Source organism: Cryptotermes secundus, unplaced genomic scaffold (genome assembly GCF_002891405.2).
Source record: "Cryptotermes secundus unplaced genomic scaffold, Csec_1.0 scaffold303, whole genome shotgun sequence".
In the NCBI taxonomy this organism is placed as follows: Eukaryota; Metazoa; Arthropoda; class Insecta; order Blattodea; family Kalotermitidae; genus Cryptotermes; species Cryptotermes secundus.
In genome coordinates this window covers 108,633-121,130 of record NW_019726229.1, presented here as the reverse complement: position 1 = coordinate 121,130, position 12,498 = coordinate 108,633, and the positions used below count along the sequence as shown (strand labels likewise).

General features: G+C 44.0%; 1 protein-coding gene across 7 annotated transcripts in view; it reads left to right on the top strand.

Moving 5' to 3' along the window:
* Positions 1-12,498, top strand: part of LOC111864029 (nuclear hormone receptor FTZ-F1 beta) — a 220,060-nt gene that overhangs the window by 134,148 nt on the left and 73,414 nt on the right. Inside the window, exon 1 of one of the 7 annotated variants that reach the window (XM_023850970.2) lies at positions 7,493-7,540. The exons of the other annotated variants lie outside the window; for them this stretch is intronic. The gene's annotated coding sequence lies outside the window, so the exon portion shown is untranslated. Of the gene's footprint in view, positions 1-7,492; positions 7,541-12,498 lie in introns of those variants that run through there. 7 annotated transcript variants of the gene reach the window in all.

Sequence of the window (12,498 nt, the reverse complement as noted above, 5' to 3'; positions counted from 1 at the left end):
ATTTATAGTTGTACTTACGCGAGATATTCGTATAGAGAAATGCCTGTACTACTCGTATGTTGGCAGTATCCAGTATTACCTTTGTTACAGAGCAAGCATGTGTAATTTTGTGGCCGTGAATCACACGAATCTGTAATAATTTGTTTAAATAGGCTTATGTCATATTTTTGAAAGTACAGTATATAGAGCCGTCATGTTCTTCGCTTGTCTTATAAAAATAAACTATTGGATTAACATTCACTTTGAGGAGAAAACCCCAGAGTAGGGATTTTCCTAATCATTTGCAGTCCTGACCACTAAGAATGCAGAGTCGGGTGCCGGAAGGAGTTCGAGATTAAAAACAGACTTGCGGACGAAAATTGATTCTTCTTATTTCGTCTTCACTAGTCGTTGCATGGTAGCGGCTCCAACAGTGGTTATTCGTCAGTTTCCGTGTTCAGTAACTCCTGTCCTCGCTGGCTGGCGACTGACTCGCACCTAAATCTAATACAGTGGAAACGTGTTTATAGAGCTGTTACTACATAACGGCGGTCTCTTCTGACTCCCCTATTCCGGTCTTTCATCTGCCATGTCACAGTATATACTATATATATGTATATATATTAGATACAAATCACGCAAATTATTAATGCTGTGAATACAGTGCAGGCGGGGCTGACAACCATACGTACTCGTATATTCGGAAAGGCTTACTCATAAAGTTGATTTTAATTTATATCTTTGTATGTTATGACCCGGAACCCACCAATAAGGCGTGATAATGAACGTTTGTGTAGCCCTGCCGTTTTTTTCATGGGCAGCCCAATTCTCTTCTTTAACAATGAAGCTAGCATGCACACTCCATTGCAGTCCTTCAGTCCTGATTGAGTTACTGCAATTGATAATCGTCAAATGATATAGTAGGCACCATTTAAAAATCATGCATAAAAGAAGTTCAGGGAAGAGCTTACGGCGCTGTTTTTCTTCAGATGCGTTATTTTATGTGGCGAGACTACCTAGAACTACAAGGAACAGTAATTCGCTACTGAACGTGCCGTGTGTGTTTAGGCTTAAAGTAGGGAACCTAAACCGGAGGACATTATTCCATTGTGCATACCCAGCACCTGCCGGATGTACATTAGAAACACTGCATTATGGGATGCACTTCACGCATGCGTAAAGCACACTTTTCTGTATCAGGTGCCATGGATAATTCGATGTTCACTGTTTGTGAACTTCGCATCTCCGTGCTAAAATCCACCGGATTATATTTTCGCTACGTTAAATTTCGCAGATACAGCCTGAAAAGTTGGCGCGAGCTCCACATTAGTAATTGCATTCGGACAAAGAGCACGGACACATGACGTGACCTCATTTAGTTTATACGCCTTCTTCGCTAAACATTTATCGGAGCGAAGAACGTTTCGAATAGGCACAGAGAGGAACGCAGCACACTTTCCCCACATAAAGAAGGATCTGATTACCTATAATAATTAAATGAAGCTTCCTCCCACCTGAATTCGGTATCTCAGATGCATAATAGCCGAAGAGGCGGTACGGTTAAATGTATAGGCCTACGGTTCTGATTTCTTAAGAGATTAAGTATAAATGACCAGTGATCAGGTACATGCGAGCCTATCACAATTACGTAAAGTAATCCTTGGGCTGACAGCGGTTTGCGGACCATCGGGAAGTAAGCATTCAGGCAATTTCAAGTGTAAAGTTGAGAAGAGGAAGAAAATGCAAGCCTATTAGTTTGTTCAGTTAGCTTCTGTGCATTAGTGTAAAAATATTCCGTTCCAATATGTCCATTGGTACAGCCTAGACTACAGTAAAGAAAGAAATCGTCTTGTAACTTCATATACTGGTAGTATGAGATATGTACCGTAAGGCAATGCCATGCCCTCGATCGCTGTCTTTGTTGACTGTCTGTCGCTGAGCCGGTAAACTTGTTTTACCGTAATCCTGCGTAACAGTCCCGCTTCTTGCATTGCTACCAAGGCAATCCTGGTATCGGTTTTGTCGTATATACGAGTGAATTTTTCAGTCTGGTTTCTGAAAGAAATGCAGCCTTATGGAGACATGGAAGCTATTAATGTGAGTATGCTTGAATACATGTATGGTAGTAGCTACAGCTCCTTGCATCAGCAAATTGTGAAACAGTACGATTCTCTGTATTTCCTGTTACTGTATAAATTGTTTGTTTGATGAGAATCTGATAACTGCATGAATAGCGTTCTCAGGTTAGATTCTTGTTCTGCTTTGTAGACTTAGATGCTGTCTATAGAAGAGCGCAGCTTTTGTTCAACCCAATTTTGCTACAAATAATAATAGGTTCCCGCTAAAAATGTGTTATACACAGCCATAAATATAGGTTTTTAAGTAGTGTGAATTGCTTTGAACTTTAGGATAGCGTTGGTTCAGTTTTGACTGGAGATTCAGGTGAATCCGACCGCCTTTGAGATCTAGTGGTCAGAATTCCTGGCCATAGATCCAGAGGTCCCGGGTTCGATTCCTTGCGCTACCAGATTTTGTAAGAAGTAGGGGGTCTGGAACGGGGTTCTCTCAGCCTCGTGAGGATAATTGAGTTATTTCAAGGAAAGAAAGCTGCTCCGGTCTAGACAACCGAGATTAACGGCCGTGGGGATTCGTTGCGCTGACCAGGTGACACCTCTATCCGCAGAAGTTGGCACTGACTTAGCCGGCAAGCGGCGGTCGCTCGAATATAATTCGTTTGCGGACTACAGGCCACGGAGTTTGTTTTACTTTTGTTATTCAGGCGAATCCGATCAGTACCGTAAATACTGTGATCCTGAAACAGCAGTTTCGATGTTGTCCTCCTACGAGTCTTTTCAGTGGTCGCTTCCAAGAAGTTTCCCCAATAGCACTGTAGCTCGTATTTCTCCCATCCCAGTTACCTTCATGTAATTACCCTAAATAAGATATAAATGTTACAAAATTTGTTGTATACACCTTTCTCTGTGCCATTCGTTATTTCATCTGTGTTTCTTAATCAGAAGTAAATATTTCTTACAGTGTCTGTATAATGTGTGTTCACACACCCTTACGCAAACCCTCCATCAGACTGCATGCACTTCCTATTGTCATACCGTAGATCCATTTGCGTGACCTTTAAACATCTGTCGCTTTAAAGGATTCTGACGATGGTGTATGCTGTACAGAACTATAAGGTTTATTTTGGACTCTGTCCATCGTCCAGTGATTGAGACTAGCTCTTTCTAACGGGCCCAACTGAGTAGGTCTATCCTGCCCCATCCACCTGAGGGCGGAGACAGATCCGGTCTCCGAAACGTTGTGGTTCTTGTCTTGTATATAAGTACCTTCATCACAGACTTGGTCACTGCTTAGGTAGACGTATTAATTCACTTCTAACCCTTACTGTGGCCGGTCACGGTAGCCGAGCGGTCTAAGGCATGCACTGTCTTCGCTCGCTCGGAAGCCGAGATCGTGGGTTCCAATCCCACTCAGGTCATGGATGTTTGTGTGCGTTTTTCTGTGTTTGTCTACAGGTAGAGGCCTTGCGATAAGCTGATCACTCGCCCAAGGAGTCCTACCGTATGTGTAAGATCTAGAAAAACCGAAGTGAACGGAGAAGTTCATGGAGGTAGGCCTAGGCCACTGGGAGTGCAGTGCCAAGAAAAAAAACCGTTACTGTGAGGCCGCACCATAGCTCAAGCGGTTAGTCGCTGGCTTCCCACCGCGGCGGCCAGGGTTCGATCCCGGCTCTGGTCAGGTGGGATTTGTGGTGGACGAAGTGGCGCTGGGGCAGGTCTTCTCCGAGTACTTCGGTTTCCCTTGCCAATCTTCATTCCACCAATTGCTCCGCAGTCACCCTCACCTATCATCTGGAGCTGGTACAATAGGCCAGAAGTGGCCGCAGTACAAGGGACTTAGTCCCACCCCGCTAGCGTTAAAAAAAAAAGGAACCCATACTCTGCCTAACTTTATGGTAAAGGAATCATTCGACTCATCGTAATTTGTCTGTAAATAGTATTGCATTTCTAATCGAATGTTAAAATTCGAGTTCATTGTCGGCTTTGGTATAGAGATCAGTGCTATGCTTCTAAATGTGTAGTGTTTGACGTTTGCCAGTATGTCTGCTATTGTTGTTTTGTGTCAGCGACCTCGCGTTATCCTTACTTCGCTGAAACCTTGGCTCATTTGCATGTTTCTTTACCTCGAACTGACGTGGCATCCACAGCAGCTTGGCTTTATGTCGCTAATAAGGACAAAGGCACTGCAGTTTTGGTGGAAGCTTTGTTCACACTTGTACTACTGTCTCTCCCAATTTTTTGTTTCCTTTTCTTGTGGAGACAAATATGAGTGTGGTTGTTTCGTATCTGTATGATTTTTCACCCCAAATTACGCTTGAACAAATTTACTATTTTGAAATATATGAATGCTTGGTATGTTAAACTGATGGGTAATGAGATATGTGACTTGTAAGACGGGGTTTGTATTGGATAATGGAATTTATTGCTCCTTCTACATTCACACAGATCGGGACTGCAGGCAGTACAGTGCTATCGCTATTCTACACACTTTCCAGTTCATCGTCGCACACGCACTAGGATTCTCAGTTTTCACTAGTCGTATCCTGGCAACGGATTTATCACTGTCTCACTGTAACTTCAACTCACACATGAAGTCTTTTTTGCGCCGCCTGATTCCTTTCTTGCCATTTATTCTCGATCACCTTCGACTGCCATCTCCAGGACGTGACCCAATTCTAATTCTAGCTCCGTTGAGGTCCTCGTTATATAGCCTCGGGGCGGACCCTACGGAAAACATCGTCTTCCTTTGTTAAAGAGCGTGTTTACAGCTCCGTTGCCTAGCAATAGATATGCTATTGTTGCGTGCGCGTATGTTGCGGGAATATGTATACCGATCCGTTGCCTAGCAAAGGGTATACACGTCACACTATTTATGACAGTTTAGAAGTGTGCTATCCATGAAGCGCATGAAAACTAACACAGACCTGTACTAGTTCAAGTAGTTTTGAATAGAAAATTCCATCGATATCATGTCCCCAGTTCTATTACATTTTTTTTTCCTTGGCACTACAGCCCCAGTGGGCCTAGGCCTACCTCCATGAACTTCTCCGTTCACTTCGGTTTTTCTAGATCTTACACATTCGGTAGGACTCCTTGGGCGGGTGATCAGCTCGTCGCAAGGCCTCTACCTGTAGACAAACACAGAAAAACGCACACAAACATCTGTGCCCTGATTGGCATTCGAATCCACGATCCCGGCTTCCGAGCGAGCGAAGACAGTGCATGCCTTAGACCACTCGGCTACCGTGACCGGCAATGTATAAGAATAATATATAAGAATTCAGTTCGTACCTCACAGGAAACATCCGAACCCACGATCCCGGCTTCCGAGCGAGCGAAGACAGTGCATGCCTTAGACCGCTCGGCTACCGTGACCGGCATTACATATGTTTTACGTCGTACAAATTTCTATTAAATATTCTGGTTACATTATAAGACACTTTTGCACCATTCCCTGCTGTATGGTGCAGGTACAGAAGGTAAGTCCATAGTGCGTATATTTCTGGTTTCCCTAATCAGAATTGAGGGAAGTGCTAGAAAATTGTAACGGAGTGATGACATGGTTAGAGCAACAGACTGATAGTCATCAGTTCGGACAGACTACATTACGTGACTGTTTTCATAATAATAACGTTAAAGTGATTGTGCTATTTACGGCTGTTTCCGAAGTAGCGTATGGTAGGCCGCACACTGGCACGAGTCAAGACATGTAACAGTCAAGACACGATATCTGCGACATGACGCAAGGAAAGGAGCACAGTTGAAACGAATGGGATTATGAAAATCGCCGCACACCGGTCTGGGTCATCATGCTGACGAATCAGGAATGAAGCAAGACTGCATAGCTTGTCTTGACGCAGTTGGTGTGCGGCCGCCCTACACCTTGACATTTTGTGACTGCCATTGTGAATGCATTTCTGATCTCCCCCACGCTTTGTATGCTCCTTGATTTGATCGTTCTTATATTTGGTGAAGCGTGCAATGGGTAAGGTTCCTCATTGATCCGCCCGTTCCTTCCTCTCTCGTGGGTCCACGAATGCCGTCAGTGTATCCCGCCCTCAGGCTGTTAGGAATTGCAGAACTTTGGCAAAACGACGAGCGCTATGGTGTGAATCATCACCGCTGTCATTGGCTCCGTGTGTTGATTTGAAAGGGGCCGTGTGTGGCGGCACGTAATACACATCACGTGACACTGGGAACTCAAGGATGTGTGGAGGCCGTCTCGTCACGGGTAGCTGTTGACGATACTTAGTGACGAACCGGAAGTTGGAAATGATACTGCGACCTTGCCAGACTTCCGAGACTTTTTTCCCCTCTTCATTCAGCTTATCGCTATTGCGTGGGATTGCATCAGTGTTCTCTTTCTAGGCTGCATTTGTGGTTGCAGCTGGATTATAATTTGGGGTGAAACCGGGAGGAATTTTCAAACATCGATTGTCATTTTAATGCTACATATCTCATGCTGAAATATGCCTGTACATTAATTTTGCAGTTTTACTAAGCAAGAGATGGGATAGCGACGGACTATGGGGTGGACGGCTGGGGTTCGATTCCTAGCAGGGGCAATATTTTTCTCCTCTTCCCAGCGTCCAAACCGGCTCGGAGGCCCACCCAGCCTCCTGTTCAGTGGGTACGGTGGGTAAAGCTGGTGGGGCGTGAAGCCTCGAGCTAGTGCCGAGGTCAAGAATGGTGGAAATGTAGGGACAACTTTTTTTTTTGCCTTAACGTTACTAAGCACTCTACCTTGAGGACATCATGAATTACAAGTTGAACTAGCCTGTTTTCGAATTTACGGTACAGGACTGATTAGAAGCAGCTTTTAATGGCAAGTATGTTGTCATTAGGGAAACACTGTGTAGGCTGAAAAGCTGCTGCTTTAGTAGCAGTTGCGTTTTCGAATTCCATTTGTTGGGAATCGTTTGTGATAAATCTTTTTACGAGTTCGTATGAACTCATTCTGGAGAAGGCCTTTGCATGTATCATTTCGAAACTACTTGACACATGTCGAAATCTGATATATATATATGTCCTGCGTATCTAGTCAATGAATAGTCAATTAAATTCGTGTTTTACGAGAGCTGTTCGGAAAGTAAACTTCATTTATTCAGGCAACTAATGCAGGAGCGGAGAAGAGATCGCGCACGCGGCGTAGCGCCACATAAACCATCACGTAACTGGTCACCTAGTGTTTGTTCTTGTCTCTGCAGAGTGACGTATGTCCTGCAATTGATAATCACCCAACTGCGAAATTCGCGCAGTTATCCGCTTTCTGTGGACTATATTTGGAGTACAGTACTTCCGTTCCAGTCTTGTCAGGCAGACGAAAATGTGAAAGGTTCTAAACTGAATGTTTTCCCCTGAGTTTAATTTGCTGTTGGCTTCATCACGAATGTAATTAAATTAATTGTCGGTTACTTATGTTTTTCTCTTTGTTGCAGGTAAGCATGTCCCAATTGATGACGCAGCAACAGTCGGTACCGAAACAAGTAAGGCTTAATTTTACGAGTATCTTTTACTTCTTTTGTTCCTCTTGTTTGCACTTGAACCATAGGGCATCCGCGAAACGCTTCACTTCACTTCACTTTCTTAAATTTAGACAGTCGGTAGGACTCCTTAGACGACGGATCAGCCTGTCGCAAGGCCGCTACCTAACACAGACACACAATAAACACATGCCTTGAGTGGGATTCGATCCCACGATCCCAGTGCTCGAGCGGGCGAAGTCATATTTTACGAGTGTAAGTGAAGCAACACCCGTGCCTGAATTTCAACTGGTGACAATTTGTGAAAGTTTTCGTTCTTACGGAATGTTACGGCCCTCCAGGATGTGACGCGAGGTAGTTTGGTAGATACCAGCCTTTCGGTGGAGTCTACCGGCTACCCAGAAGACCGAGGCAGCATATTCCTCCTAAATGTATCTGGTAGCTATACAAAACTTCCCGACGTCACTTTCCAGATGACCGCAATCCTACAAAAAAATGGTAAAGCTATCCCTGTTAACAGGCCGTGAAGGCCCATAGAGTTGTGAGACGTCGAGGTTCCCACATTTTCTCTAGACAATCGGCTCACAGATGGCGTAAGGTTGTCAGCCTTACGCGCAGGCCGCTCTTTACCCCCCAGGACCGGCTGGAAGGATTAGTTAAATTGAAAAAAAATCACGTCATCGGGACCCGAACCCGCGACCTTCCTGCTTGTAGCATAGTGCCTCAACCATCTACTTCTGTAGCAATTTTAGCTTAAGAAATTTCTTAGTAATTATAGCTATGAGATCAAATGGTGAAATAGCATCTTCCTTGCGGGCGAAGCATCCCAAGATCACCTTTCCCGTCTCCCTCGCAAAACATTGCAGTGTACACGTATATTTGAAATTGTGAAGACCGTCTCTGTCTGTCGTGTGCAGATGGCCATAACATGGTCGTGACGTCAGGTAATGGGTGTTACAAATGAGACCAGAGGTCGTTCTGCTGAAGTGAGCGAAGTAAGGTTATCGGGAATTGTGACACAAACACAGGGTGCTTACAAACTTCTGAAACTATTTCCTTTACTGGCGGTGTGTCAAACTTAAAATAATGTGCAACAAGATTAGTTATAGGTTATAGTGTTCTGAAGAGCAGTACATGTGTGTGGAGATAGCAAGGTAATCTCTACACTTTCATGATCTTCGCACAAGATGGTAGAATCCGAAAACTGTGCATTTTGCCTACACAGTGTATTTGTGTTTCGTATGATTGACAGACTGGAGCCGGGACATCGTAGTCTGTTTAGCGATTGGCTACGGGCTGGACGACTGAGGGGTCGGTGTGCGAGTCCCGGTAGGATCAATAATTTTCTCTTCTCCACATCTCCCACACCGGTTCTGGGGTCCACCGAACCTCCTATACAGTGGGTACCGGGGCTCTTTCCCCATGGGTAAAGCGGCCGGGGAGTGAAGCTGACCACTCACCTGCAGCTAGTGCCGAGGTGAAGAAAATGTGGATCTATATATCCACTCACCAATACGCCTTCGTGCCATAATGCTTAAGTAGTTAAGCACAGGGACAACTTTACATTTTATCGTTGGCAGACTCAACAGTGATGATTTCCTTTAAGCAGCATTAACAGGCTTGTCCTTGTAATTCAGTCGCTAGATCAAAATGAAAATTTATATTCTCCCTCTAAGCTGGCTGCTTGCTTGGGTTACTCTTCGACATTACTTAGAGGTATTACTTTTCTTGTGTCTACCATTCTGCACGGTGTCAGATCTCAAACTTTAGTGCCCTTCAAGTTACAGACTTTTCTTTTGAAACGCTTCATCTTTGCCATATACAGAATAAAGTTTTACAAAAGTTGTCGAGACCTTGTAATGCACTTCGATCTGTGTTTAACAACGTATCCTCGTACAAGCCTGCAAGTACCCTTGAGGTACACGTAACCTCGCTTCATCTCTTTTGGGTGTAATCCGATCATGCCGTTCTATCTATCACAAACTCTTGTCATTAGAATCCATCCTGGGTTGATACTTTCAAAGGCCACTCCACAATGAGAATAAAATTTTAAACGAAATTATGTTTGTTTTGTAGAACATTATGATTGTCTTCCCAGCTTCACACTGACCGAAAACAGACACACTGTTACTTCTTCAGAAAGTGCTATATGTAGAACGTGTTTGAAAACGGAGTGCTGAGGATAATATTTGGATCTAAGAAGAGGGAGGCACCACGCGGCTAGATAAAGTTGCATAGCGTGGAGTATCATGATTTGTACTTTCACCGAACAGTAGTAGTGATCACACCAAGAAGAATGAAATGGGCTGAACGTGTAGCAGTCATACGAGAGAAGAAAAATGCACACAAAGTACTGGTAGAGATACCTGAAGGAGAGAACCAGTGGGAAGACCTAGGCATAGATGGAACATTAACATTTATTTTAAAGAAATAGGATGGTAGGACGTGGACTGGGTTCGTTGGGCTCAGGATATGGACCATTCGCTGGCTGTTGTTAACACGGCAGTGACCCTTCGGGTTCCATAAATGCTGCGAATTTCTTGGCTAGCTGAAGAGCTTTGAAGTTATCAGGCAGGACTGCTGCGCGAAGCTAGAAGAGTTTTGTATCCGAAATAAAAATTAAGACGATCGATAATGTCCGGAGAACCAATCATTGTAAAATTGTACAGTGCAGAATGTGCTAAGCTTACGCAGTTCCACTGCAGCGAAGGGTTTGGAGATCAGCGGACATATTATAATGAGGATTGTCATACGTAACTAATCATCTGGTTTACCCAGTTGAAACCTGAAGTGTATACAGATAAATGGTAAAGGTAAAGTTGACCCTGTGCTTAACTAATTAAGCACTACGCCCTGAAGGCGTATGGTGGAGTGGGTGTATAGATCCATATTTTCTTGGCCTCGGCACTAGCTGTGGGTGAGTGGTCAGCTTCACGCCTCGGCTGCTTTAACCCCGGGGAAAGAGCCCCCGGTACCCATTGTATAGGAGGTCGGGTGGACCTCAGAGCCGGTCTCGACGACGTGGAGAAGAGAAAATTCTTGACCTACCGGGACTGAACTCCGACCCCTCGGTCATTCAGCCCTTAGCCAGTCGCTATACCTACTGAGCTATCCCGGTTCCTTGTGTATCGAATCGTATGTGTGGGGGTAGGCATCATTCCAAACAGTTGGCGGTAAAAGTCGCCCCACGTTTGTAAATCTTGAGTGTCTCAGTACCTCAGTTTTATGTCTGAGGTATACAGTGCCTCAGTCCTGTGTGAGAATTACCCGGTTGTCACACATAATTTGTTCAAATGTCTCCTAGCTTCCACCTTACCCTGGTCAGTGTTTGAGACATTCGGTGCCCCAGTCTACGTATCGGGGGTGCTGTAACCCACACATAAATTTCAAATGTCGCCGTTAATTGACGGCTTGTGAGGCAGTGCCGCTGTTAGTGTTTGATGTAAGCAGTATTCCAGTGTTATGTAAAAGGTGTGCAGCAGTCCACACATAATTTGTGGCAAAAGTCGCCCTGTGTTTGTACCTTCTGTGTCACTCACTACCCCAGTTAGTATTTGGTGTGTGGGGTACACAGAACTCAGTACGTAATATGTGGTAAAAATCTCCTTTTTGTAACTTATGAAGCACTATGCACTAGCACTAGCACAGAATGTGTGTATATTAACACATTTAAAAAGATTACGAGCGCACAGAATGAAAACTATCTTGGTTTAAAAATTATTTTAAAAACCATACTGATACTTAACAGTTTATACTTTCAGACCAGAAATATGAAATACCAGACGTATCACCTCAAAATAAATAAATAAATACCTTGTTCTACGCCCTTCGTATGTCTGCTGCCCAAATTTGTGAATCGACATTCGCGCGGGGGTCCCCAAATTGACGAAAGTATGGGTAGGTACCCACTTTCCTATTGCGTAAAGTTCGTAGGCATAAAAGGTATTCTTGATTATGTTCTGGCTGGTGTCCCGGAATTTTATTTTGTGTATGTGCAATGACTGTGCGCCATTTTCGCCTCTTTAATTTATACAATGCATGGCCTGTAGCTAAGGGATGGGTCTGTACGTTTCCTTTGCCGAAGTTGCTGTGCCTCGAATGAATTAGACGAGAAGATAAAGGGAAGGCAACATTTACGTCATTTGCCCAATTACTCTATAATTCTTGGTGTTAAAATATAGAGTTTTTTTTTTGTTTTATACCTTCTTGCACCAAGAATAAAATTCTTTGCAATACTTTGCAGAGGGTAAAAAATGGAATGTCGGCAAGAAATGTTTGGTAGAATGATGGATTATGAAGTATGTGCTGTACACCTTGGTTTGCAGAAGTGCCTTCCCATGCCACAGAAACATCGCAGCGTCATCGTCGGAAAGCGAGCGTAATGACAGCCTTGGTCAGTTGATGGGTAATTTTCTCTCGGCTTCAGGCCGTGCAGGTGTTCGTTCATAGGTTCACTTCGGGCAGTTTTGCAGCAGTTCATAACTTGCATGACCGCAGAGAGCGCAAGATTAGCATTGGTTATTTAGCACGTTTTGCCATCTTCAAGAATATATATTGAAGGTTCAATCATGTGTGGAATAGTTTGATAAATTCTTGTTAAATGAAATACGGAATGCTCTCTGTCTGGCAAGCTAACTCCCTCAGACTCCCATTGAGGAAGGAATGCTCGTTCACGTACGTCCGTTACCAGTTATGAAAGGTACTAAATTCGCACGTCATAGCTGTTTATTCAATCTATGCGAGTTAATTAGAAATCAGTGTAGAATATTAGAAAGGCGTGGAGAACTGCCTTTGTTGAAGTTTCGTAACAGAAACTGGCAAAGAATGAACGCTGCTTATGTTTTTCAGAAACAAATAACGCAGGGTATGTCTGACACACACCAAGGAGATCATAAGAACACTTCATGATGACCTCGCCTGACCTGAAAGACAGGCTGATCGGGTAGACGGCCGTTCTGAGA